At 47.5% G+C, this 26,671-nt stretch overlaps 2 protein-coding genes and 1 pseudogene across 7 annotated transcripts in view; 2 read left to right on the top strand and 1 right to left on the bottom strand.

Annotated features, from left to right (window-relative positions):
• LOC148671873 (uncharacterized) overlaps window positions 1–26,671 on the top strand; it is a 641,462-nt gene that overhangs the window by 348,061 nt on the left and 266,730 nt on the right. The window lies entirely within an intron of this gene.
• LOC148671881 (GTPase IMAP family member 8-like) overlaps window positions 1–26,671 on the bottom strand; it is a 423,522-nt gene that overhangs the window by 328,235 nt on the left and 68,616 nt on the right.
• Window positions 721–1,843, top strand: LOC148671887 (GTPase IMAP family member 6-like; annotated as a pseudogene).

The raw sequence follows: 26,671 nt of genomic DNA, 5'->3' as shown, positions 1-26,671 counted from the left end.
GCTTGTCTGCAGATCAGTGAGTCTGTGACTGAACAGCAGCAGCCTGTTGTAGAATCTGTGTCAAACAGGGTGAGATGGAGAATTACTGAACAGCCTGGAGTCTGAATTCTGCTTTGTTAACAAAGTGCTCAAGACTGCAGGTCTCAGGGTTGAAGGGACAGTTCCTGACCGACAGACACTGAATCACTGCAGCTCAGCCCAGCAGTGGGGATGTGGTACCAGGAACATGAGGTGGAGTTTATTCCACTGACAGGTGCTGAGAAGCATTAAGCCTGTTTCTCTCTTGTCATCCTCTGATAAAGACACAGTGGACTCTGACTCTGGACTCTGGGTGTGGTCAGTTTCAGAGTGAAATACCAGCAGGATGATTGCACTGGACTGCACACTCTCCTAGAGTGCTGTTCTTCACTGGAGTGAAGAGATTATCTCTCCTTCTTCAATTAACGTCCTTCTACACTCTGCCCCTGTAACAGTACAGTACTGCAGCATGACTGTTGTTGCTTGAGGCCAGTAAATGAACACAGATTCTTCAGATGAAACTTGAGTCACTTTGGGAAACAATATCTGACAGTAGTGAACATCATGAACATGAGGTAAAACTATGTAGTTATCATGATGCCCAAGACTAATTCCCAGATGTTTATTCTGTAAGATTCCTTCATAATGACTTTTAAGTTTTGTCTCTTGAGCAAACTGAACCCTTCTTTAATGTGGAGAGGTTGGTCTCCTCTCATGTGTCACCTCCCTGATGCTCCTGTCTCTCCTCCTGTTGCAGTGAGTGAAGTCGAACCCAGACTCCAGCCCCGCCCCTCTGAGCTGAGACTGGTGCTGCTGGGCAGGACTGGTGCTGGGAAGAGCGCAGCAGGAAACACCATCCTGGGCTCAGAGGAGTTTCCCTCTGAAGCCAGCAGCTCCGCGGTCACTCAGGAGAGCCGGAAGAGGACAGGACAAGTGTCCGGGAGACGGGTGACTGTGGTGGACACTCCAGACTGGCTCCACGCCGGACTGTCTGAGGGGGACAGGAGACGGGATGTGGGGCTCTGTGTTAACCTGTCTGCCCCGGGACCCCACGCCTTCCTCCTGGTGACCCCGCTGGGCCGATCCTCAGGGGAGGAGAGGAGGACACTGGAGACAGTCCTGGAGATATTCGGGGAGAGGGCCCTGGGACACACCATGGTCCTGCTCACCCACGCTGATGAGCTGACCAGCAGGACGCTGGAGGAGTCTGTGCACACAGGCAGCAGGGAGCTCCAGTGGCTGGTGGAGAAGTGTGGGAACAGGTATCACGCCCTCAACAACAAGGACAGGGGCAGCACTCAGGTCACAGAGCTGCTGGAGAAGATAGAGGAGCTGGTAGCAGGAAACAAGGGCAGCTACTACAGCACTGAGACGTACCAGGAGGCCGAGTCCCAGATCAGACAGAGGCAACTGCAGATCCTGAGGGACAGAGAGGAGAGCAAACAGAAGGAGGAGGAGAGACTGAGGGAGAAGCACCAGAAGGAGCTGCAGAACCACCTCCGCAGGATGGAGGAGGAGATCCAAACACGAGAGGAGAAGATCAGAGCGCTGGAGGAGCAGATAGCAGAGCTGGAGGAGAGGCTGAGGGAGGAGAGGGATGAGGGGAGGAGGAGAGAGCTGGAGGAGGAGCTGAGGAGAGAGAGAGGGGAGAGAGAGAGGCTGCAGAGAGAGATGGGGGAGGTGAGAGAGGAGCAGGAGAGGGAGAGGAGAGAGAGAGAGGAGACACACAGGAGGAAGATGGAGGGGCTCAGGCAGCACTATGAGGAAAAGGCCAGAGAGGAGGCAGAGAGACACCTGGACCTGGTGAAGCCGCACTTCAGCACAGGAGCAGAGATACTGGGAGCAGGACTGGGGGCAGCAATAGGGGCCCTAGCAGGGGCCCTGAGGGGCCCAACAGGAGCAGCAGCAGGAACAGTGATAGGAGCTGCAGTAGGAGCTCAGATAGGAGCTTTACTGGGAGGAGAAACCAGAGCAGCAAAGACTCACACACAAGAGCGCACATAGCCCGCAGACACACAAGAGCACACACAGCCCGCAGACATGCCCGCAGACACACAAGAGAACACACAGTAGTCACAACGTAGTCACACACAACCTTAAGGCACTCAAGAATACATAACACTCAGACACACAAGAGCACACACAGCCTGCGCAGACACACAAGACCACACACAGCCCCCAGACACACAAGAGCACACACAGTAGTCACAACGTAGTCTCACACACAACCTGAAGGCACTCAAGAATACATAACCCTCAGACACATAGAGAACACACACAGCCCACAGACACAATGAGCAGACACACACAGCCCTCAGACACACACAGCCTGCGCAGACACTCAAGAGCACACACAGCCTGCGCAGACACACAAGAGCACACACAGCCTGCGCAGACACACAAGAGCACACACAGCCTGCGCAGACACACAAGAGCGCACACAGCCTGCGCAGACACTCAAGAGCACACACAGCCTGCGCAGACACACAAGAGCACACACAGCCTGCGCAGACACACAAGAGCGCACACAGCCTGCGCAGACACACAAGAGCGCACACAGCCTGCGCAGACACACAAGAGCGCACACAGCCTGCGCAGACACACAAGAGCACACACAGCCCACAGACACAATGAGCAGACACACACGGCCCACAGACACAATGAGCAGACACACACAGCCCACAGACACAATGAGCAGACACACACAGCCTGCAGACACAACCCTCAGACACACACAGCCCACAGACAGGAGAGAGAAACAGACAGGAGATCAAGGAGCTGAGAGAGAGCTGAAGACACTGAGACAGGAGCAGGAGAGGGAGAGGAGGAGCTCAGGCAGTGTTATCGGAGTGACAGAGAGACACAGAGACACTGCCGCAGGTCAGTCACTGATCCACACAGTCTTTCCCAGCGGGAGAGGAAGATACTTCCTGGACACAGAGTGAGGACTCTCCACTGAAACACTGATCTCTTCCTCGTAAGAGATCCGACTCACTGAAAACCTGCCCTTAGTGTCCCATGTGAAGAAAACTCATTTTAAATAATGTTCTATTTTGATCATGTTTGTATTTTGCTATTCTTTGTGTATATATATAAATGTCATGAATACTTTTGGATATTTTATTCTTTATCAACCACAGAATATACACACACATGATGGAACACGCACACATCATTAGGGTGGTAATTACTTAACGACTTAACAACAAGCTATACAGTACACTTATAGGGGCGCTTGTGTGTGGAGTCTGCGTGTTCCTGCTGGGGGTCACTGGTGTCTGTGTGTGTGTGGAGTCTGCGTGTTCCTGCTGGGGGTCCCTGGTGCTGGTGTCTGTGTGTGTGGAGTCTGTGTGTTCCTGCTGGGGGTCGCTGGTGCTGGTGTCTGTGTGTGGAGTCTGCGTGTTCCTGCTGGGGGTCACTGGTGCTGGTGTCTGTGTGTGTGGAGTCTGTGTGTTTCTGTTGGCAGTCGCTGGTGCTGGTGTCTGTGTGAAATGACTGCTATCCTTCCTGACGGTTTGAGATCAACAGTTCCCCCCTCCCACCCCTCTCTGTGTACAGTAGAGCCTCCTGGGCAGCTTGTGAACCCTGGGTCAGTCACTCAGAGGGCTTATAACAACCCTGCCCGGGGAGGTGGGCTCCCGAGAGCGTCACTCGAGTGTCCCTTAAGCCCATTGGAGGAGAGGGCTGAGGCGGGACGTCACTCCACCGTGGTGGAAGCCCATTGGCTGAGAGGGGACAGGGGGGCGGTCCCTGCGAGAACTCGGGGCAGGTGCGCGTCTCGTTTGAAGTTTGAATTCCTAACGGTCGCGCTTCCCGCCTTTCCCGCCGTGAGGGCTCCTGCCCCGCCGCGGTTTCCCGAGTTTGACCTTATTTTATCATTAATAATTGGTTTTAGTCAGCTTTTTATTAGAATATACAAGCTTGCTTCTTTCCCGTCCTCATGGACGCCGTGTCTCTGCGTCGCCGAGCTGAAGCCACAGGTCAACCGCGGTTTGAACACGTTTCAATCACTCAATTCGTGTTTTTTAAATATAATGTCGTCTAGAGCAGCAGTTTGTTCTTCACGAACGTAGATATCGGCGTCAAAGGAGTGGAAAAGTGTGCGTTTGCGTCAGTGTCATCAATATCATATGATATCAGTGTTGTAACGCTAATATAATATAATACTGCGTCAGTATAATCGGTCTGACAGAGTTTTCGCCAGGCTGGGGCTCTTCAGCACGTTTATACACCTGTTAAACTTGAGTCCAAAGTCAACGCGTTTCTGGACGTTTCTGCGCACCGAGAGGACGTTTGCTGTTCGTGTTGGAGACGGAAGATGTTTCCCGGGCTGTGGCGGTGAGTGGCGACTTGTCCCTCCGTTTCTTCATTGAAATCGTTCAGTCCTCAGGCTGATGAGAAAACAGTCATAGGAGTGAGAAAATGTCTGTGGTGAAATTGTGTAAAAGTGTGTCTGTATCATTGAGCTCGACGGGTTTGAGGTAAAATTGTGTCAAAAGTGTCGGTTTATCATTGAGCTCGACGGGTTTGAGGTAAAATTGTGTCAAAAGTGTCGGTTTATCATTGAGCTCGACGGGTTTGAGGTAAAATTGTGTCAAAAGTGTCGGTTTATCATTGAGCTCGACGGGTTTGAGGTAAAATTGGGTCAAAAGTGTCGGTTTATCATTGAGCTCGACGGGTTTGAGGTAAAATTGGGTCAAAAGTGTCGGTTTATCATTGAGCTCGACGGGTTTGAGGTGAAATTGTGTCAAAAGTGTCGGGTTATCATTGAGCTCGACGGGCTTGAGGTAAAATTGTATCAAAAGTGTCGGGTTATCATTGAGCTCGACGGGTTTGAGGTAAAATTGGGTCAAAAGTGTCTGTTTATCATTGAGCTCGACGGGTTTGAGGTAAAATTGGGTCAAAAGTGTCGGTTTATCATTGTAAAATTGTGTAAACGTGTCTTTATCGTTGAGCTCAGGGGGTTTGAGGTAAAACTGTGTAATTTTTTTTTACTTTTGAGCTCGGTGGGTTTGAGGTCAAATTGTGTAATATTAATAATTGCTTACACTCATATAGTGCTTTTCTGGACACTCCACTCTACGCTACGAGCTTTACAGAATGAAGACTCCCCTCCACCAACACCGAGGTCATTTATCATTGAGGTTATAATTGTGTAAAAGTGTCTTTTTATCATTGAGCTCGACGGGTTTGAGGTTAAATTGTGTAAAAAGTGTCTGTTTATCATTGAGCTCGACGGGTTTGAGGTTAAATTGTGTAAAAAAGTGTCTGTTTATCATTGAGCTCGACGGGTTTGAGGTTAAATTGTGTAAAAAAGTGTCTGTTTATCATTGAGCTCGACGGGTTTGAGGTTAAATTGTGTAAAAAAGTGTCTGTTTATCATTGAGCTCGACGGGTTTGAGGTTAAATTGTGTAAAAAAGTGTCTGTTTATCATTGAGCTCGACGGGTTTGAGGTCAAATTGTGTAAAAAGTGTCTTTTTATCATTGAAGTAAAATTGTGTAAAAGTGTCTTTTTATCATTGAGCTTGACGGGTTTGTGGTGAAATTGTGTAAAAGTGTCTTTATCATTGAGCTCGGGGTGTTAAACTTTATTTTATATAGTGCCTTTAAAGGTGGCTTCTCAAAGCACTTTACAGGATGACAACAACAATAAATAAGAAGACTACACAAGCTAAAACACAATTACAATACACAGAGGAGACTTTGGATGGTGGTACTAAGAAGAGCAGAGGGGTGAAGAATGGAACCTGTTCAGTAAAGGCTTTTCTGAAGAAGAGGGTTTGAGTCTGGATCTGAAGGAGTTTAGAGAAGGTGACCCTCTGATATCCTTGGGGAGAGAGTTCCAGAGCTTGGGGGCAGAACAGAAGAAGGCCCTGTCACCCAAAGAGTATAGAGGGGCTTGGGGGACAGTAAGGAGAGGAGAATTAGCAGAGCGAAGGTTGTGAGGTGGAGAGTAGGGCGATAATAGTTCAGACAGGTACTGAGGTGCCAAGCCATGCAGAGCCTTACAGGTGAGCGTGAGGATTTTAAAGTCCACACAGAATTTAACTGGATGCCAGTGCAGGGACTCCAGGATAGGAGTGATGTGGTCACTTGCACCAGACCTGGTCAGGATTCTGGCTGCTGAGGTTTGGAGAGACTGCAGTTTGTTCAGAGTAGATTTTGATACCACATGCAAGTAGAGAATTACAGTAGTCAATTTGAGAGAATACAAATGTGTTGATCAGCTTTTCAGCCACAGTTAGTGATAGCATAGGGGGTAGTCTAGCGATATTTCTAAGGTGAAAAAAACATGTTTTGACGATATGCTGCACATGTGGGTCGAATGTTAAGCCAGAATCTAATATAACTCCAAGGTTTTCAATTTTGATTGAAGCTCAAGTACAGAGCCATCTACAGACAGGGTTACAGGACTGGCTTTACGAAGTTGATGGGGGGTGCCAATAAGCATGACTTCTTGTCACAGTTAAGATGAAGGACGCTTTGAGTCATCCAACTTTTTACGTCAGAGATGCAATTAGATAGAATAGAGACAGCCACATCAGTGTCAGGTTTGGTATGGATGGATAGTTGAGTATCATCAGCGTAAAAATGAAAGCTGAGGCCATGTGATCTTAAAAGCTGACCAAGCAGGAACATGTAAATGCTGAAGAGCAAGGGGCCTCGTATTGAGCCCTGAGGAACACCAGACTTGACGAGGCCAATTTCAGACCTGTACCCATTGAGAGAGACAAAGCGATCGGTGAGGTAAGATTTGAACCATTTGAGGGCAGTGTCAGAAACTCCAAACACAGTCTCAGGACGAGAAAGTAAGATGTCATGGTCAACAGTGTCAGAAGCAGCACTGAGATCAAGAAGGAGGAGTATAGAGAGGGAACCAGAATCAGAAGCTATTAGATGATCGGTGGTGATGTAACTGGAGTGTGACAGCACGTTCTAGACTTTTAGGAAGAAAGGGTCAGTTGGAGATGGGGTGAAAATTGAGATTGTCGAGAGCCATGTTAGGCTTTTTTAGCAAGGGGGTAATGGCAGCAGTTTTGAGGACCGTTGGTACAATGCCAGTACTCATGGATTCATGTATGATATTGAGGACAATGGGACAGAGAGAAGAGAAACAGGACTGGAATAAAGTGGTGGGAATGGGATCTAAAATAGATGTGGTGGGTTTCATGCTTGTAACTAGTTTGTTGAGGGATGCTGAGTCAAGAAGAGAGAAGCTGGAGAGAAGGGAACCAGAGAAGTTGGATGAGGAGGGAGGAGGTATGGAAATGATATGTGCAGTGGAGAGAATGTGATGTGCGTGTTGAAGATAAAATTGTGCAAAAAATGTTTTATCATTGAGCTCAGGGGGTTTGAGGTGAAATTGTGTAAAAGTGTCTATCAATGAGCTTGGGGGGTTTGTGGTAAAGTTGTGTAAAAGTGTCTTTTTATCGTTGAGCTCGGGGTTTTGAGGTGAAATTGTGTAAAATTGTCTATCATTGAGCTCCGGGGGCTTTGTGGTGAAATTGTGCAAAAGTGTCTTTTTATCGTTGAGCTCGGGGGGTTTGTGGAGAAATTGTGTGAAAGTGTCTTATCATTGAGCTTTGGGGGTGTGAGGTGAAAGTGTGTAAAATTAATAATTGCTTACACTTACATAGCGCCTTTCTGGACACTCCACTCAACGCGCTTTACAGGATATGAGGACTCCCCTCCACCAACACCGAGGTAAGTGGTGATATTAAAGTGTCTTTTTATCATTGAGCTCGACGGGTTTGAGGTGAAATTGTGTAAAAGTGTTTATCATTGAGGTAAAATTGTATTTTTATCATTGTGCTCTATGGGATTGTGGTCAAATTGTGTAAAAGTGTCTTTTTATCATTGAGCTCGACGGGTTTGAGGTAAAATTGTGTAAAAGTGTCTTTTTATCATTGAGCTCGAGGGGGTTGTGGTAAAATTGTGTATAAGTGTCTTTTATTGAGCTCGGGCTCTTTGAGGTGAAATCGTGTAAAAGTGTCTATCAATGAGGTAAAAGTGTCTTTTTATCATTGAGCTCAGGGTGTTTGTGGTGAAATTGTGTAAAAGTGTCTAACTGAGGTAAAATTGTGTAAAAGTGTCGGTTTATCATTGTGCTCGGGGGGTTTGTGATGAAATTGTGTAAATGTCTTGATCATTGAGCTCAGGGGGTTTGTGGTGAAATTGTGAAAAAGTGTCTAACATTGAGGTAAAATTGTGTAAAAGTGTCTTTATCATAGAACTCGGGGGCTTTAATAATAATAATTAATAATTGCTTACACTTATATAGCGCTTTTCTGGACACTCCACTCAAAGCGCTTTACAGGTAATGGGGACTCCTCTCCACCACCACCAATGTGCAGCATCCACCTGGATGATGCGACGGCAGCCATAGTGCGCCAGAACGCTCACCACACATCAGCTATCAGTGGGGAGGAGAGCAGAGTAATGTAGCCAATTCATAGAGGGGGATTATTAGGAGGCCATGATGGGGTAAAGGCCAGGGGGGAAATTTGGCCAGGACACCGGGGTTACACCCCTACTCTTTTCGAGAAGCGCCCTGGGATTTTTAATGACCACAGAGAGTCAGGACCTCGGTTTTACGTCTCATCCGAAGGACGGCGCCTGTTTACAGTATAGTGTCCCCGTCACTATACTGGGGCATTAGGACCCACATGGACCGCAGGGTGAGCGCCCCCTGCTGGCCCCACTAACACCTCTTCCAGCAGCAACCTTAGTTTTTCCCAGTAGTGAAGCTTTGTGGTGAAATTGTGTAAAAGTGTCTTTATTATTGTGCTTGAGGTTTTTTTTGGTGAAATTGTGTAAAAGTGTCTTTTTATCTTTGAGCTTGTGGTGTTTGTGATAAAGTTGTGTAAAAATGTTTATCATTAAGCTCGGGGGGCTTTGTGGTGAAATTGTGTAAAAGTGTCTTTTTATCATTGTGCTTGAGGGGTTTGTGGTGAAATTGTGTAAAAGTGTTTTTATCATTGAGCTCGGGGTGTTTGAGGTGAAATTGTGTAAAAGTGTCTTTTTCTCATTGTGCTCAGGGAGGGTTTGTGGTGAAATTGTGTAGAAGTGTCTATCATTGAGCTCGTGGGGGTTTGTGGTGAAATTGTGTAAAAGTCTTTTTATCATTGTGCTTATGGGGTTGTGGAGATATTGTGTTTTTTGGGTGTAAAAGTCTTATTGTTCACACGTTGCTGCTGTGATGTGGCCTTTCACTTGTAGGTGGCGCTCTGTCCAGTCAGTTTTAAATGTACCAGTCCTGATGGATGACTGTACACATCTCTCCAGACACAGCTGGGTGAGCTCCTCCAGTCAGGACAGGAGGCTCTACTGTACACAGAGAGGGGTGGGAGGGGGGAACAAGCCGATACCCTGGCTTCTCTCCAGACACAGCTGGGTGAGCTCCTCCAGTCAGGACAGGAGGCTCTACTATACACAGAGAGGGGCGGGAGGAGGGAACAAGCCGATACCCTGGCTTCTCTCCAGACACAACTGGGGGAGGGGCGAACAAGCCGATGAGCTGCTCAGGTCTGTTATCTACTGTCTGACTCCTGTCTGCTCTCCTGCTCTCTCCGGGGAAACAGCAGGTGCTTTTCGGCCAATCTGTCTCTCCTGAAGCAGTTCAGCTCCGGCCTCTGACTTCTGGTGCATTGTCTCCCCCTGGCGGGGACTGTGCTGTACTTTGGCGCCTCATTGACTTCATCGATCCAGACGGGTGTGGACCCCAGTGTCCCGACTGCTGGTCAGTACAGATCAGGACACTGTGTGTGAGAGTAGGGGTGTGGACCCCAGTGTCCCGACTGCTGGTCAGTACAGATCAGGACACTGTGTGTGAGAGTAGGGGTGTGGACCCCAGTGTCCCGACTGCTGGTCAGTACAGATCCTGGACTCTGTGTGTGAGAGTAGGGGTGTGGACCCAGTGTCCCGACTGCTGGTCAGTACAGATCCCATGTTGGAAAGAACTTATTATCCTATTAAGATCATTGATTAGTTCTGGTCGTACTGATGAACCTGTTCAGGTGATGATTAACTTTATGAATCCACTAGGTGGCGCCAGAGCAGCGTCACAGCGAGGACAGGAAACCTGCCACCTCGCATCAGCAGGAAGAGAAGGAGAGAGAGAGAGATGGCAGTGTGTAGGAGCTCAGCGCTCAGCCCTTGTCATTGTGCTCAGGGTGTTTGAGGTAAAATTGTGCAAAAGTTTTTTATCATTGTGCTCGGGGGGTTTGTGGTGAAATTGTGTAAAAGCGTCTGTTTATCATTGAGGTAAAATTGTGTAAAAGTGTCTTTCTCTTTGAGCTCGTGGGTGTTTGAGGTGAAATTGTGTAAAAGTCTTTTTATCATTGTGCTTATGGGGTTGTGGAGATATTGTGGTTTTTGGGTGTAAAAGTCTTATTGTTCACACGTTGCTGCTGTGATGTGGCCTTTCGCCTGTAGGTGGCGCTCTCTCCAGTCATTTTTAAATGTACCAGTCCTGATGGATGACTGTACACATCCTCAGTCAAGGGGAATATCTAATTAGTTACTCTCCAAATAGCATTTTTGTATGAAACATTTAAAGAAATCGACAACCACTTTTCAAAACGCACAATAACACAGACTGGTATGTTTGACAATGAGGAAATAAGACACAGGCGAAACGAGAATTCACCATCACTTTCTGCATGATTACCGTGACCTGTCCTGATCATGAGAAGTCTCAGATGCGTCTCTTCACCAGACAGTTTAATACAGCAGTTCTACATGGGACCGGTGTGTGGGTAACAGTGATGGCTCTCTCAGCTGTACTGCTGTGGCCCTCCCTCCTGATGACAGAATCGTCTCACACTTCACCTGCACAGACACAAGCTCCATGTGTTTGTGGTGAAATTGTGGGTCTGTTGGTGTGAAAGTGTCTTTATTATTGAGCTCACTGAACTGATCTCGAAGGCCACTTTAATTTCAGTTGGCGTCTGACATTTTGAGTGAAATTGTAGTTTTGTAGGTTTAAATGTGCTGTTTCTTTGACTAGCCGGCTTGTTTAGTTGATATTTATATTTCCTCCTCCTGAAGTAAATATCAAGTGTTTTTTTAATGAAATTGTAGGATACCGGTGTGTCGAAGTGGCTCCGGCAGATCCAGGGCTGATAGAAACAGTTTGATCAATAAATGAACTAAAAACCGGGATTCGCACGTTTGCTGCACTTCAGCTGAACAGACGACATTTTCAAACCGTCTATATTGGAGGTCTGCATCACCGCTGCTAAAATTGACAATGTCGTAAAAACGTGTTTTCGAGGTTTGCTTCGGTTCAGATGACACCTCAAATACAGTAATACAGTATAAAAATAAGTGACAGGAAATACGCTGTGCTGAAGCTCTGTATGATGACGTGTTCTTGCAGGTTTATTTGAGTTCAGGTAAAGAGAAATGAAAGTTTTATAAACACTTATTTCGGAGGCGTGTTTCACTCCAGGGGAAGTGAGCAGAAACTAAACCAAAGAAATGCAAGAACAGGGCGTACAGATGCGTTATGAAAGGGTGTTCTGGATGTTTGACTCAAAAACAACGATATAAAAACCGAAAACAGGAGATCTGCAGGTTGTCCGTTAAACCTTGAAGTTTATTAAGTAGTGATCAGCAGTAACTTACTGGTTTGCCCTGGTTCTTGTCTTCCAGTTCAGGACTTGTGCTGGGGAATGAGTGTGGTCTGTGGGCTCTGGCGGGAACAGTCACACTGCGGGGACGGGGGTATCCTGTTCCTGCTCTGATGTTCTCTCCTGGAATCTCCATTAACATGTGATCTCAAGAAAAGAGAGAGATTGATTGGCTTTGAGTGCCTTGTGAAATTCTCTGGGCTCGACCCCCTGTTTCGGCTGCGATGCCGTCGAGCGATCATCTGCTGTGAGTTCCCTTGTGGTGTCCCCATGTGACTGCGTGTGCCCGTGTCACTGCTGTGTGTGACAGTGGATTCCTCTCCGTCGCCCCTCAGGCGTTCCTGGGTCTCCTCTCCGTGGTGCAGCTGGACTGTAAAGAGTGCGCTGGAGAGGATTGAGCTGCTGCGGTGGAGGAGTGTGAGATGTGCTGAGTGTGAGACTGACGAGCGCAGGCGAGCGGCGGCTCTCGCCTTCCTCCCGAACTTCGGTCTGAAACCTCCTGAACGCTCTCGGCAAGGTCAGTCGGTCGGTGTCCTTAAATGTTTTGATTGCCTGTTATTCCTCTCATCGTCCAGGCAGGGGTGTTGAGTTCCGCCCGTCTTCGGCACGTTCAGAGAGACCGACCCTGTGAGCGCACACGGGGGAGAGAGAGGAGGAGCAGGCCCCACTTCCAGCCTCCCGCTCTTTCACAGCCCCGTACCTGAGGACCAGAGCGTCTCTCGTCAGCAGGGCCTCGCGCCTGCAGGTGACTGAAGTGTGCTTTTATATACAGGTGAGAGAGAGTGCACAAGAATCGTCAGAAGTCAACACCAATCGTTAGAGATGGATGATGTCCAAGGTCACCCAGAAATAGAGCACGACAGGTCACTCAGAGGAAAGGTATTTTTCATTTTTCACTGGCGTATGGATCTACCAAGTACAGACGCCAGACAAAAAACATTGAAATGCGATTTGAAATTCACACTGACATGTTGAGAACTGTTCTTGAAGCGGCTGTTCCTTAGAAGCGTTTGATCTGTGTTCAGGTCTTCTGCTAAGGAGATGTGGTCAGGAAGGGCGCTGCCTTCTGTCGTCTGACCGTTGTGTCTGCAAACCCTGAGGTGTCCTGTGGTCTTTATAATCTATAACCACACTTTCCCCTGTGGACATTAAATCATCTCAGTCGTAGCAGGATGTGGAACGTGTTCAGTGTCCTGCAGGAGTTCTCGGCCGGTGTGGAACATGTTCAGTGTCCTGCAGGACGCCTGGACCAGGAAGCACACGGCATCAGTGTGGTCCACGCTTCACCTGCTCTGTGATCAGCTTGTCCCGAGAGAGTCCCCACGTGTCTCCAAACCCCGGGGTGTCGATGACCGTGAGGGAGTAGGGGACGACGAATCCCTTCTGGTTGTGGAGCTCGTAGGACGTCACGATGGAGGTCTGACTCTCCGCCTGCGAGCGGTTGGTCTCCTCGTGGATCAGCTTGAATAGAAACCGATCCTCCCACTGCACGCCCAGGATGTAATTGATCATCGGTTGATGAGGGTGGTCTTCCCTGCCCCCGTGGCCCCCAGAAGGATGATGACCTTATTGTTCCCTTCTTCTACTTTTCTGCCGAACGCGAAGCGCTGGAAATGCTGCTCGTCGGTGGGCTCCTGTTCCAGCGACAGCCTGTATAAGGAAGGCTGCCCGCGCTCTATCAAAGTGGAGAAGTTTAGGAAGTGGTCGCTCTGTACTTAAACACGACTGACGTCCCCTGACTTGACTCTGCTGTCCTTCAGGATTGTTATTGGAGTCTCGGGGCTCGGTGGACTCTTGCCTTCTTTGCCACAGTCGGAATAAACCCGGACGATGTAGGAACTTCCTTCCCTCAGGTTCTCCAGAGTGCACACCCTCCCTCTGGCTTTGAGCTTCGTCCATGTTTTGCTGTCTTGCTCGTCCGTTGCCCCCTTGAAGACCTCTCTGTATGCAACTTCGTAGGAAGTAACGCTGACTCCCTGTCCCACAGAGGTGGGCATGTCCCAGGTGACCGTCATGGAGTTTGGTCCTGTTGATTTCTGCTGAGGAGCTCCGGGGGGGCTGAAGGAAGAGTCTTGCAGGAAGGAGTTGCGTCGCTGGCACAGCCGACTCCGGGTTTGCAAACCGCCCGACAGCCGAATCGATAAGAAGCGTTCAGGTCCAGCCCCGACACGGTGAACTCTGGCTTGTTGTCATCGGTGTCCACTTCCCCCCAAGCTGAGTCGCCCGGCTTTTGGTACAGAACCCGATACCTCGCGATCTCGCCCGCGCCGTACTTCGTGAGGGAGTAGGGGACGACGAATCCCTTCTGGTTGTGGAGCTCGTAGGACGTCACAATGGAGGTCTGACTCTCCGCCTGCGAGCGGTTGGTCTCCTCGTGGATCAGCTTGAATCGAAACCCCCGTGCAAAGATCATTGTTTTTATTGTTGGCATAGCAGGTATAAGGCTCCACTGGAGCCATAAAACATTGTGCATTATAAAACGATATCTATGTACCATTATACAATCTGTTTGAATTTGGTCTTTGCACGTAAACCTTACTGTAACCGAAACTGGAGCAGAACTGCAGGTCCGCGTCTGTGGCGATGCACTAATGCACTACCGGTACGTTGTAGCTGCTTGACCCTTTTGTTCCTCTTCGTCATCTTATTCTAAGCCCTTCCCTCTCTGGCAGCTACCACGCGGGGCGCCTGACCTGGGCGACCATGGAGCTGTGAAAAATAGAGCCGAAACCTACTGTGCTCTTGGTGTCGCGCGTCGAACGGCAGCGGTTTCCTGCTTTTTTCCAGGCCTCTTCTGCAGTCGGTGGCCCTTGTGGTCCCCTGAGCCAAGAGCTCAGGGATTCGCTCCCTGTATGTGCTGGAAGCCCCACCTCCACCGAGAGATGGCCAGGGCTGCAGCAGGGCTGTCCAGTCCTGGTCCTGGAGGAGTCAGTCTGCCCCCTCTCAAACTGGTGGAGCAAAAGTTTCTAGCACCTTCTGTGCTCCCCTGTCCCCTCCGACACCCCGCCAGCTCCCAGATCATTCCCCTGCCTCCAGCAGCCACCTTCTGGACCGGGCTGGGCAGACGACCGCAGAACCGGCGCTCGGGGGGAGCCGGGCCGCGTCACTACTGCGGGCGCCACGATCACAGCCAGTTTCACATCGATCGCCGTTCCGGGGCGACCTGTTTGTTCTGTAGTGTGAACAGTGACACTCACGCGCGCGACATGAGATCATTAAAACAGACAGACGTGAGAACCTCCGCGCACACACGCCGAGCGAGCAGCAGAGTCATTTCTCCCCCTCGCCGTTAGTGACGCAGGTCCGCTTGTCCACGAGCCGCTGAGGCCCGATCACGCAGCCCTCGCGTCTCTCCTGCACACCGGGGCGCAGAGACGAGGAGCCTGCAGGACAGGAGAGAGCAGAGAGATGGGTGAGCCTGCAGGACAGGAGACAGGAGAGAGACGGGTGAGCCTGCAGGACAGGAGAGAGCAGAGAGACGAGGAGCCTGCAGGACAGGAGACAGGAGAGAGACAGGTCAGTCTGTACGACAGGTACACCTGGGGACAGGAGAGAGCAGAGAGACAGGTCAGTCTGTACAACAGGTACACCTGGAGAGAGACAGGTCAGCCTGCAGGGCATGAGAGAGAGACAGGTTCATGAGAGACAAAATTCAGACACTGATGGACACATTCCTAAACACTCCATATCAAACCAACAAAATAGGGATAAACTTGGCCACACAAAAACTAAATCACCTATTCCACAAACTAGCATCAAAATCCAAGCTAAAAACAACTAAAAAAAACAACCAAAAAACAAAAGCAAAAGAAAAGTGGTTTGATACGGAGTGCAAAAACATCAGAAATGCACTACGAAAAGTCTCAAATGAAAAACACAGACAACCACACAACACAGATCTGCAACTCAGGTACTGTGACATGGTAAAACTTTACAAACACGCTAACAAGGAAAGAAACACATACATAAACAAACAACTTGCATAAATTGAGGAGTCACTAAATCAGAACTGTTTCTGTGAGAAGTGGAACAACTTAAACAAATCAAAACCAGAAGAATTGGCCATCCAAAATGGAACAATCTGGCAAACATACTTTGAAAATCTCCCGAATACAAATCAATCAGACCAAAACCACTTTTGAAAAACTCAAATTTTGGAATTGGCTATCAAAGACAACCAAAACCCCTAAGACTCCCCAATCACTGAGCAGGAGCTACTGGACAAACTCCAGGCCCTCAGACCACGCAAAGCCTGTGGCCATGATGAAGTCATCAACGAGATGCTGAGACACAGCAGCCCAAAGTTGCAACAAGCCCTGCTCAAACTCCTCAATCTCATCATGACAGCTGGATGTTTCCCCGAGGCCTGGAACCAAGGACTGATCACGCCCATCTATAAGAGTGGAGATAAACTCGATCCCAACAACTACCGGGGCATCTGTGTGAACAGTAACCTGGGGAAGGTATTCTGCAGTATCCTAAATACACGAATACTGGCCTTCCTTACCGAACACAATGTCCTGAGTAAAAGTCAGATTGGCTTCTTGCCAGATCACCGCACATCTGATCACATTTACACCCTACACACACTGATAGACAAACACGTCCACCAAAAACACAAAGGAAAAAGTTTTGCCTGCTTTGTCGATTTCAAAAAAGCATTTGACTCGATTTGGCATGAGAGATTGTTTTATAAACTACTCCAAAGTGGCATAGGGGGCAAAGTGTAGGACATAATTAAATCAATGTATTCAGAGAGCAAATGTGCATTGAAAATTGGAAACAAAAGGACTAAATTCTTCACCCAAGGCCGCGGGGTGAGACAGGGCTGCAGCCTGAGCCCAACACTGTTCAATATCTATATCAATGAATTAGCAGGAATGTTGGAGCAGTCTGCAGCTCCTGGTCTTACCCTACACGACACAGAAATCAAGTTCCTGCTCTACGCAGATGACCTGGTCCTGCTGTCGCCCACAGAACAGGGGCTGCAGCAGAACCTGGCACTGCTGGAGCAGTACTGTCAGACCTGGGCATTGACAGTCAATCTGGACAAGACCAGAGTTATGGTTTTCCAGAAGAAATCCAGACCTCAGAGAAACAGGTACAAATTCACACTGAACAACAACACATTGGAGCACACATCCAGCTACACATATCTCGGTCTCACCATCAGCTCTTCCGGGAGTTTTGACCTGGCAGTGAAGGCACTGAGGGAGAAGGCACTCAGGGCTTTCTACGCAATAAGAAGGAGGCTCTTCAACATCAACCCACCAACAAGAATCTGGCTCCAAATATTTGAAAGTGTAATCCAACCCATTGCCCTAAAAGGCAGTGAAGTGTGGGGTCCCCTCACAGACCAGGATTACACCCAATGGGACAAACACCCCACAGAAACTCTGCACATGGAGATCTGTAGAAACATCCTCCGTGTGCAAAGAAAAACTCCTAACAACGGGTGCAGGGCCGAATTAGGCCAGTACCCACTATTGATAAACATACAGAAAAGAATATTAAAGTATTGGCTACACCTAAAAAACAGCGACCAAAATTCCTACCACCACAAAGCCCTGCTGAGCCAAGAGCTGAGCCCAAAACAGAGCCCCCTTAGCCAGCTGGTCCTGAGGCTCACCGACCTGAGCCACACCGACACTAACCAGCCTCAGGACAGCACTGCTAGAGCACCACAACCCAGACTCAAGCACATCACAGCACAGATCAAACAGCAATATCTCACACACTGGGACACACACACACACACAAACACAACATAAACTGGAATGCTACAGAACCTTAAACAGACAATACACACTAGCTGAATATTTGACCAAAATAAAAAATAACAAACAGAAACAGACCCTGATGAAGTACAGGCTCAGTGACCACAACCTGGCCATAGAAACTGGGCGACACAGGCAGACCTGGCTGCCCAGAGAGGACAGGCTGTGCTCCCACTGCCAGCGGGGAGAAATAGAGACAGAGGTGCACTTCCTACTGCACTGTGACAGATACTCTGGGATTAGAGAAACATTCTTCCCCAAATTCAGAAATCTAATCCCAGAGTTCCCACACCTGCCAAAACCACAACAGGTCCAATCCTACTGGGAGAGGGAGGAGGGAACTCAGTTGATCTGGCAGCCCAGTATGTGATCTCCTGTCACAGCCTGAGGAACAGTGAGTCTGTCTCCCAATAATGCTCTAGCCGTCTACAGTATATGTCAATATTGTATCATATCTCTTTGTTGTAAATGTCTGTAGATTTTATTTTACTTCTATTTTTTGTTTTGTTCCATGTTAATTTTATTATTTTTATTTGCTTTGGCAACACTGATTGTACCCATCGGTCATGCTAATGAAGCACCTTGAATTGAATTGAATTGAATTGACAGAGGAGCTGAGACAGAGGGAGGAGGAGAGACAGAAGAGCTGAGACAGAGGGAGGAGGAGAGACAGAGGGAGGAGGAGGAGAGAGAGAGACAGAGGAGCTGAGACAGAGGGAGAAGGAGAGACAGAGGAGCTGAGACAGAGGGAGGAGGAGGAGAGACAGAGAGGAGCTGAGACAGGTTGGAGGAGAGACAGGCTGAGACAGAGGTTGGAGGAGGAGAGACAGAGAGAGACAGAGGAGCTGAGACAGAGGGAGGAGGAGAGACAGAGAGAGACAGAGGAGCTGAGACAGAGGTTGGAGGAGAGACAGAGAGAGACAGAGGAGCTGAGACAGAGGGAGGAGGAGAGACAGAGAGAGATAGAGGAGCTGAGACAGAAGTATGAAAGAAGGGAGAGAGAGAGAGAAGAGGAGCTCAGACAGAGGTTGGAGGAGGAGTGGAGCAGGAGAGAAGAGGAGCTGAAGGAGAAGATGAGAAAGACACTGAAGGAAGAGGAGCTGGAGAAAGAGACGGAGGAGCCCAGACTGCCTGTCAAGAGGAGGAACAGTAAAGACCTCATCCCTACTGCCAGTGAGTGTGATTGATGCTGTATTACTGAGTCACTGATCTTACTGCTCATCAAACTGAGAGATTCAACCATCTTGTGTCCTGTTAGGAATTAAAATCATACTGTGCTCCGCTCTGTACTACATTACTAACACAGTGGCACACAGATCTGTGTCTGTTTAAATCCTCTGTGCTGTAATTGAACTGTTTTCTCTCAGGGAGATGAGATTTAGTCCATCACACAGCAGCTCAGAGACAGGAGCTGATTTACTTTCACTTTCTCTTGTCAGCGATCAGAGATCTATCAAACGGTTTGGAATTTAATAAACATTTAATAAACATTTTCCTGGTTTTACTGTTTTTATATAAAAATGTTTATGTAAAAAATCACTGATGAGGTATGAGGTTCTTTTTCACCAATAGTATTTTCATGAGTGTTAATGACAGCAGCAGACTTGATCAGACATGGTTTTTACCTGTGTGTTTCTCAGAGGCAGTTTTCACTGTTCTGTCTATAACAACACAGAGCTGTTTTCCACACAATAACAACAGAAGACAAGACACAGAAAAGAGTATCTAGTAGTTAAAATGATCAGAAGATCAAATCTGGCTGTTTCTTCAAGGAAGCCAGAGTATCTCATCTCTGTACTCAAGCTGCACCTCCAGTTGTGCCCAGAAAATCATCTCCGACCCCTCTCCCCCAGCTCATAATCTCTTTCAGCTTCATGCTTCTGGAACAAGTTTCAGATCCTCCCAATCAAGGACGGTCTGATTCAACCTCAGACTCCTCCCCTCTGCCATGCGACCTCTGAATTCACCTCGAACTCTGACTTCCTTGTATAATTTATTGTTTAACATGGAAAGTTGTTTACATATGTGCTGTATGTGACAATGTTTGTCTTCTGTTCTATGTAAATTTGTACTGTATATGTTGTATGTGTGACTCATCTGTGTTGTTTGCTGTACTATTAGCAAATTCCACCAACTATTGGCAATAAAGAATAATCTAATCAACTTCAAAAACGTTTTCACTTTCACAGTCTTGTCACAGGTCAGTACTATCGAGGTCACATCATGCTGTTCTAAAAGAACTTTACAAAAATCGTTCAATTGGTGCAAAACCTAACAGATTATAGCCGTATTTCATTGTTTTAAATTAATTGATTACTAATGGCAAGAGTGATTAATACATCAACACATTGTATAGAGCTGCACATGTCCAACAATAAAATCGACTCTTGATTTTCAGCAGATCTCATTTGAAGTAATAATTAAAAAAAACTGTTTTATATAGCACCTTTAAAGGTGTCTTCTCAAAGCGATTTACAGAATGACACCAACAATGTCCTTAGTGTGTGTGAGAGTAGGGGTGTGACCCCAGTGTCCCGACTGCTGGTCAGTACAGATCAGGACACTGTGTGTGAGAGCAGGGGTGTGGACCCCAGTGTCCCGACTGCTGGTCAGTACAGATCAGGACACTGTGTGTGAGAGTAGGGGTGTGACCCCAGTGTCCCGACTGCTGGTCAGTACAGATCAGGACACTGTGTGTGAGAGCAGGGGTGTGACCCCAGTGTCCCGACTGCTGGTCAGTACAGATCAGGACACTGTGTGTGAGAGCAGGGGTGTGACCCCAGTGTCCCGACTGCTGGTCAGGGGTGTTGCTTAGTCGGGGTTCGGTCTGTACTCCCCAAATTCCCTCTCCTCAGTTGTTTGCAGGTGGGATGAAGTGGGGTCCTTGACTGTAAAGTGCTTTGGAGATCCTTTTAGATCAACTTTCCAGAACCCCAAACAAGAGAGTTTGCTTATGAAAAACAATTTTAAAAGTATTTTTAAATTCCTAAGTGATGAGATATACCAGAAACGTTCATATCAGGCGGTGCCCAAGACTTCATTCTGCCCTGGTGAGTTAATCATTAACTGAACCCAGGGCCACTGAGAGGACAAAGTCCTGCCCTTGAGAGAGAGAAGGGCAGGACTTTGAACAGTAACCTGGGGAAGGTATTCTGCAGTATCCTGAACACACGAATACTGGCCTTCCTTACCGAACACAGTGTCCTGAGTAAAAGTCAGATTGGCTTCTTACCAGATCACCGCACATCTGATCACATTTACACCCTACACACACTGATAGACAAACACGTCCACCAAAAATACAAAGGAAAAAGTTTTGCCTGCTTTGTCGATTTCAAAAAAGCATTTGACTCGATTTGGCACGAGAGATTGTTTTACAAACTACTCCAAAGTGGCATAGGGGGCAAAGTGTACGACGACATTAAATCAATGTATTCAGAGAGCAAATGTGCATTGAAAATTGGAAACAAAAGGACTAAATTCTTCACCCAAGGCCGCGGGGTGAGACAGGGCTGCAGCCTGAGCCCAACACTGTTCAATATCTATTTCAACGAATTAGCAGGAATGTTGGAGCAGTCTGCAGCTTCTGGTCTCACACTGCATGACACAGAAATCAAGTTCCTGCTCTACGCAGATGACCTGGTCCTGCTGTCGCCCACAGAACAGGGGCTGCAGCAGAACCTGGCACTGCTGGAGCAGTACTGTCAGACCTGGGCACTGCCAGTAAATCTGGACAAGACCAGAGTTATGGTTTTCCAGAAGAAAGCCAGACCTCAGGGAAACAGGTACAAATTCACACTGAACAACAACACATTGGAGCACACATCCAGCTACACATATCTCGGTCTCACCATCAGCTCTTCCGGGAGTTTTGACCTGGCAGTGAAGGCACTGAGGGAGAAGGCACTCAGGGCTTTCTACGCAATAAGAAGGAGGCTCTTCAACATCAACCCACCAACAAGAATCTGGCTCCAAATATTTGAAAGTGTAATCCAACCCATTGCCCTATACGGCAGTGAAGTGTGGGGTCCGCTCACAGACCAGGAGTACACCCAATTGGACAAACACCCCACAGAAACTCTGCACATGGAGATCTGTAGAAACATCCTCTGTGTGCAGAGAAAAACTCCTAACAACGGGTGCAGGGTCGAATTAGGCCAGTACCCACTATTGATAAGCATACAGAAAAGAATATTAAAGTATTGGCTACACCTAAAAAACAGCGACCAAAATTCCTACCACCACAAAGCCCTGCTGAGCCAAGAGCTGAGCCCAAAACAGAGCCCCCTGAGCCAGCTGGTCCTGAGGCTCACCGACCTGAGCCACACCGACACTAACCAGCCTCAGGACAGCACTGCTAGAGCACCACAACCCAGACTCAAGCACATCACAGCACAGATCAAACAGCAATATCTCACACACTGGGACACACACACACAAACACAATATAAACTGGAATGCTACAGAACCCTAAACAGACAATACACACTAGCTGAATATTTGACCAAAATAAAAAATAACAAACAGAAACAGACCCTGACGAAGTACAGGCTCAGTGACCACAACCTGGACATAGAAACTGGACACAGGCAGACCTGGCTGCCCAGAGAGGACAGGCTGTGCTCCCACTGCCACCGGGGAGAAATAGAGACAGAGGTGCACTTCCTACTGCACTGTGACAGATACTCTGGGATTAGAGAAACATTCTTCCCCAAATTCAGAAATCTAATCCCAGAATTCCCACACCTGCCAGAGTCACAACGGGTCCCAATCCTACTGGGAGAGGGAGGAGGGAACTCGGTTGATCTGGCAGCCCAGTATGTGATCTCCTGTCCCAGCCTGAGGAACAGACAGTGGGCCTGTCTCTCAATAATAATAATCCAGTGTGTGATCTCCTGTCCCAGCCTGAGGAACAGACAGTGAGCCTGTCTCTCAATAATAATAATCCAGTGTGTGATCTCCTGTCCCAGCCTGAGGAACAGACAGTGAGCCTGTCTCTCAATAATAATAATCCAGTGTGTGATCTCCTGTCCCAGCCTGAGGAACAGACAGTGAGTCTGTCTCCCAATAATGCTCCAGCCGCCTACAGTATATGTCAATATTTTATAATATGTCTTTGTTGTAAATGTCTGTAACATGTCTGTAGATTTTATTTTACTCCTATTTTTTGTCTTGTTCCGTGTAAAATTTATTATTTTTATTTGCTTTGGCAACACTGATTGTACCCATCGGTCATGCTAATAAAGCACCTTGAATTGAATTGAGAGGGGTACATACAGAAACACTGACTGGACACTCCAGTACATGAACACTGCACTGAGAGAGAGAGGGGTTCATACAGAAACACTGACTGGACACTCCAGTACATGAACACTGCACTGAGAGAGAGAGGGGTTCATACAGACACACTGACTGGACACTCCAGTACATGAACACTGCACTGAGAGAGAGGGGTACATACAGAAACACTGACTGGACACTCCAGTACATGAACACTGCACTGAGAGAGAGAGAGGGGTTCATACAGACACACTGACTGGACACTCCAGTACATGAACACTGCACTGAGAGAGAGAGGGGTTCATACAGACACACTGACTGGACACTCCAGTACATGAACACTGCACTGAGAGAGAGAGGGGTTCATACAGACACACTGACTGGGCACTCCAGTACATGAACACTGCACTGAGAGAGAGAGGGGTTCATAGAGACACAGTGGGACAGTACTGTGTTCAGCGTGTTGTCACAGTGGCACAGTACTGGGTTCTGTGTGTGATCCCAGTGGCACAGTAGTATGTTCGGTGTGTGATCAGAGTGGCATAGTAGTGTGTTCAGTGAGTCATCACAGTGGTACAGTAGTGTTCAATGTGGGATCCCAGTGGGACAGTACTGTGTTCGGTGTGTGATCCCAGTGGCACAGTACTGTGTTCAGTGTGTGATCACAGTGGGACAGTACAGTGTTCAGTGTGTGATCACAGTAGGACAGTATTGTTTGGTGTCTGATCACAGTAGGACAGTATTGTTTGGTGTCTGATCACAATGGGACAGTACTGTGTTCAGTGTGTGATCAGAGTGGTACAGTACTGTGTTCAGTGAGTGATCACAGTAGGGCAGTACTGTGTTCAGTGAGTGATCAGAGTGGCACAGTACTGTGTTCAGTGTGTGATCACAGTGGCACAGTACTGTGTTCAGTGTGTGATCACAGTGGCACAGTACTGTGTTCAGTGTGTCAACTAAAATGGGACAGTACTGTGTTCGGTGTGTGATCACAGTGGGACAGTACTGTGTTCGGTGTGTGATCACAGTGGGACAGTACAGTGTTCAGTGTGTGATCACAGTGGGACAGTACTGTGTTCGGTGTGTGATCACAGTGGGACAGTACAGTGTTCGGTGTGTGATCACAGTGGGACAGTACAGTGTTCAGTGTGTGATCACAGTGGGACAGTACAGTGTTCAGTGTGTGATCACAGTAGGACAGTATTGTTTGGTGTCTGATCACAGTAGGACAGTATTGTTTGGTGTCTGATCACAATGGGACAGTACTGTGTTCAGTGTGTGATCAGAGTGGTACAGTACTGTGTTCAGTGAGTGATCACAGTAGGGCAGTACTGTGTTCAGTGAGTGATCAGAGTGGCACAGTACTGTGTTCAGTGTGTGATCACAGTGGCACAGTACTGTGTTCAGTGTGTCAACTAAAATGGGACAGTACTGTGTTCAGTGTGTGATCAGAGTGGTACAGTACTGTGTTCGGTGTGTGATCACAGTGGGACAGTACAGTGTTCAGTGTGTGATCACAGTGGGACAGTACAGTGTTCAGTGTGTCATCACAGTGGCACAGTTCTGTGTTCGGTGTGTCATCACAGTGGCACAGTACTGTGTTCGGTGTGTCATCAGTGGGGGACAATACTGTGTTTAGTGAGCAATTACAGTGTCACAGTACTGTGTTCACTGTGCGATCAGTGGCACAGTAGTGTGTTCAGTGAGTAATCACAGTGGGACAGTAGTGTGTTCAGTGAGAAATCACAGTGGGATAGTAGTGTGTTCTGTGAGAAATCACAGTAGGACAGTACTGTGTTCAGCGTGTTATCAGAGGGGGACAGTACTGTGTTCGGTGTGTGATCCAGGTGGCACAGTACTGTGTTCAGTGAGTAATCGCAGTGGGATAGTACTGTGCTCAGTGTGTCATCAAATAGGGCAGTACTGTGTTACGATTGTGATCACAGTGGGACAGTACTGTGTTTGGTGTGTGATCAGAGTGGCACGGTACAGTGTTCAGTGAGTGATCAGAGTGGCACACTAGTGTCTTCAGTGAGTAATCACAGTGGCACAGTAGTGTGTTGAGTGTGTGATCATAGAGGGGCGCTAGTGTTCAGTTAGAAATAATAAATAATAAAGTATATATAATAACGACGTAACGTGGTTTTCGTCACGTCTACCTAGGCTGCAGCTACTCCTGCATTATGTTTCATGTAAAAGCAAAATCTTTAAATGCAAATAACAAAAACTAATCACAACCGCAGTCCATACGAGGCCCCCTGCTACACTTTCACTGTTAATTCATTAAAGCCCATATTATCTGTGCTTTCCCTCACGATAAACAACTGCACCTGAATTGACACATCACTTCTTGCTGAGTCCTTCGCACAACAAACGAAATTTCTCACCGGTCAGAGACGACAATTCTAGTGGAGCATATCCTGTCTTTGACAGGACTTGTAGTGTTTTTAGAGAAACCAACAAGGTCAGTTCTATTTCTTGTGTTTATCACCGTCGGAAATTACTCTCCAGTCAGCTGATTTGTACACCGTGTGTGCAGTTCTTGTGTGAAGGAGATTGTTACTGGTCTTAGTAGTGTTATTACTGTTAGTAGTAGTATTAGTATTATTACTAGTATTATCATTATCAGTAGTATTAGTAGATTATTATTAGTAGTAGTAGTAGTGTTGTCAGTAGTAGTACTAGTAGTATTATTAGTGTTGTCAGTAGTAGCAGTAGAATTATTAGTATTATCAGTAGTAGTAGTATTATTAGTGTTGTCAGTAGTTGTAGCAGTAGTATTATTAGTATTAGTATTATTAGTAGTGTTAGTAGTAGTACTATTGTTATCAGTGGTAGTATTAGTATTAGTAGTAGTACTGTTGTTATCAGTAGTAGTAGTATTAGTGTTAGTAGTAGTACTATTGTTAGCAGTAGTAGTATTAGTGTTAGTAGTAGTACTGTTGTTATCAGTAGTAGTATTATTAGTGTTAGTAGTAGTACTGTTGTTATCAGTAGTAGTATTATTAGTATTAGTAGTAGTACTATTGTTAGCAGTAGTAGTATTAGTGTTAGTAGTAGTACTATTGTTATCAGTAGTAGTATTATTATTGTTATCAGTAGTATTATTAGTGTTAGTAGTAGTACTATTGTTAGTAGTAGTAGTATTAGCGTTAGTAGTAGTACTGTTGTTATCAGTAGTAGTATTATTAGTGTTAGTAGTAGTACTATTGTTAGCAGTAGTAGTATTAGTGTTAGTAGTTGTACTATTGTTATCAGTAGTAGTATTATTAGTATTAGTAGTAGTACTATTGTTAGCAGTAGTAGTATTAGTGTTAGTAGTAGTACTATTGTTAGCAGTAGTTATTATTATTATTATCAGTGGTTCCTCCCGGGGAGCAGCGGCCTGTTTTTTCCTAGTTGCTTTCATAATGGCCAGCAGCCCCACTGCTGTTCTCTGAACCCTCGAGCGCCACGCGGCAGCAGTGAATCGGCGGAAATTCGCACAACCGCTGAGGGTGCCGGCCGTCCCTGCGCGTGCTGTACTCCGACGCGGTGAGTACCGGCTCGGCGCGTCTCCACTGTGTGGGTGCAGGTGTGTCTCCTGCCTGCTTTTCAATGCTCTTTTTGAAGTGTGACACTTAAACAGCCCCACTGGAGCCCAGCAGGTGTGAGCCTGGCCAGTACCTGGAGGGGAGACTGCTGGGAAAACACTGAGGCTGCTGCTGGGAGAGGTGTGAGTGGGGCCAGCAGGGGGCGCTCTCACCCTGCGCTCTGTGTGGGTCCTGATGCCCCAGTATAGTGACGGGGACACTGGACTGTAAACAGGCGCCGTCCTGCGGATGAGACGTCAAACCGAAGTGGGAAGGGGAACGACGCGTGTTTCACTCCCTTCTCCCACCCCCACAAAAACAACAGCACCCACGCTCCCCGGCGAGAGACGGAGCCCTGGACTTCCGATTCCTGTTGCTCTCTTGTGTGGG

Source organism: Lepisosteus platostomus, chromosome 5 (assembly GCF_059453375.1).
Source record: "Lepisosteus platostomus isolate fLepPlt1 chromosome 5, fLepPlt1.hap1, whole genome shotgun sequence".
Lineage (NCBI taxonomy): Eukaryota > Metazoa > Chordata > Actinopteri > Semionotiformes > Lepisosteidae > Lepisosteus > Lepisosteus platostomus.
The sequence above is the reverse complement of the archived record's forward strand: the minus strand, read 5'-3'. Positions and strand labels throughout refer to the sequence as shown.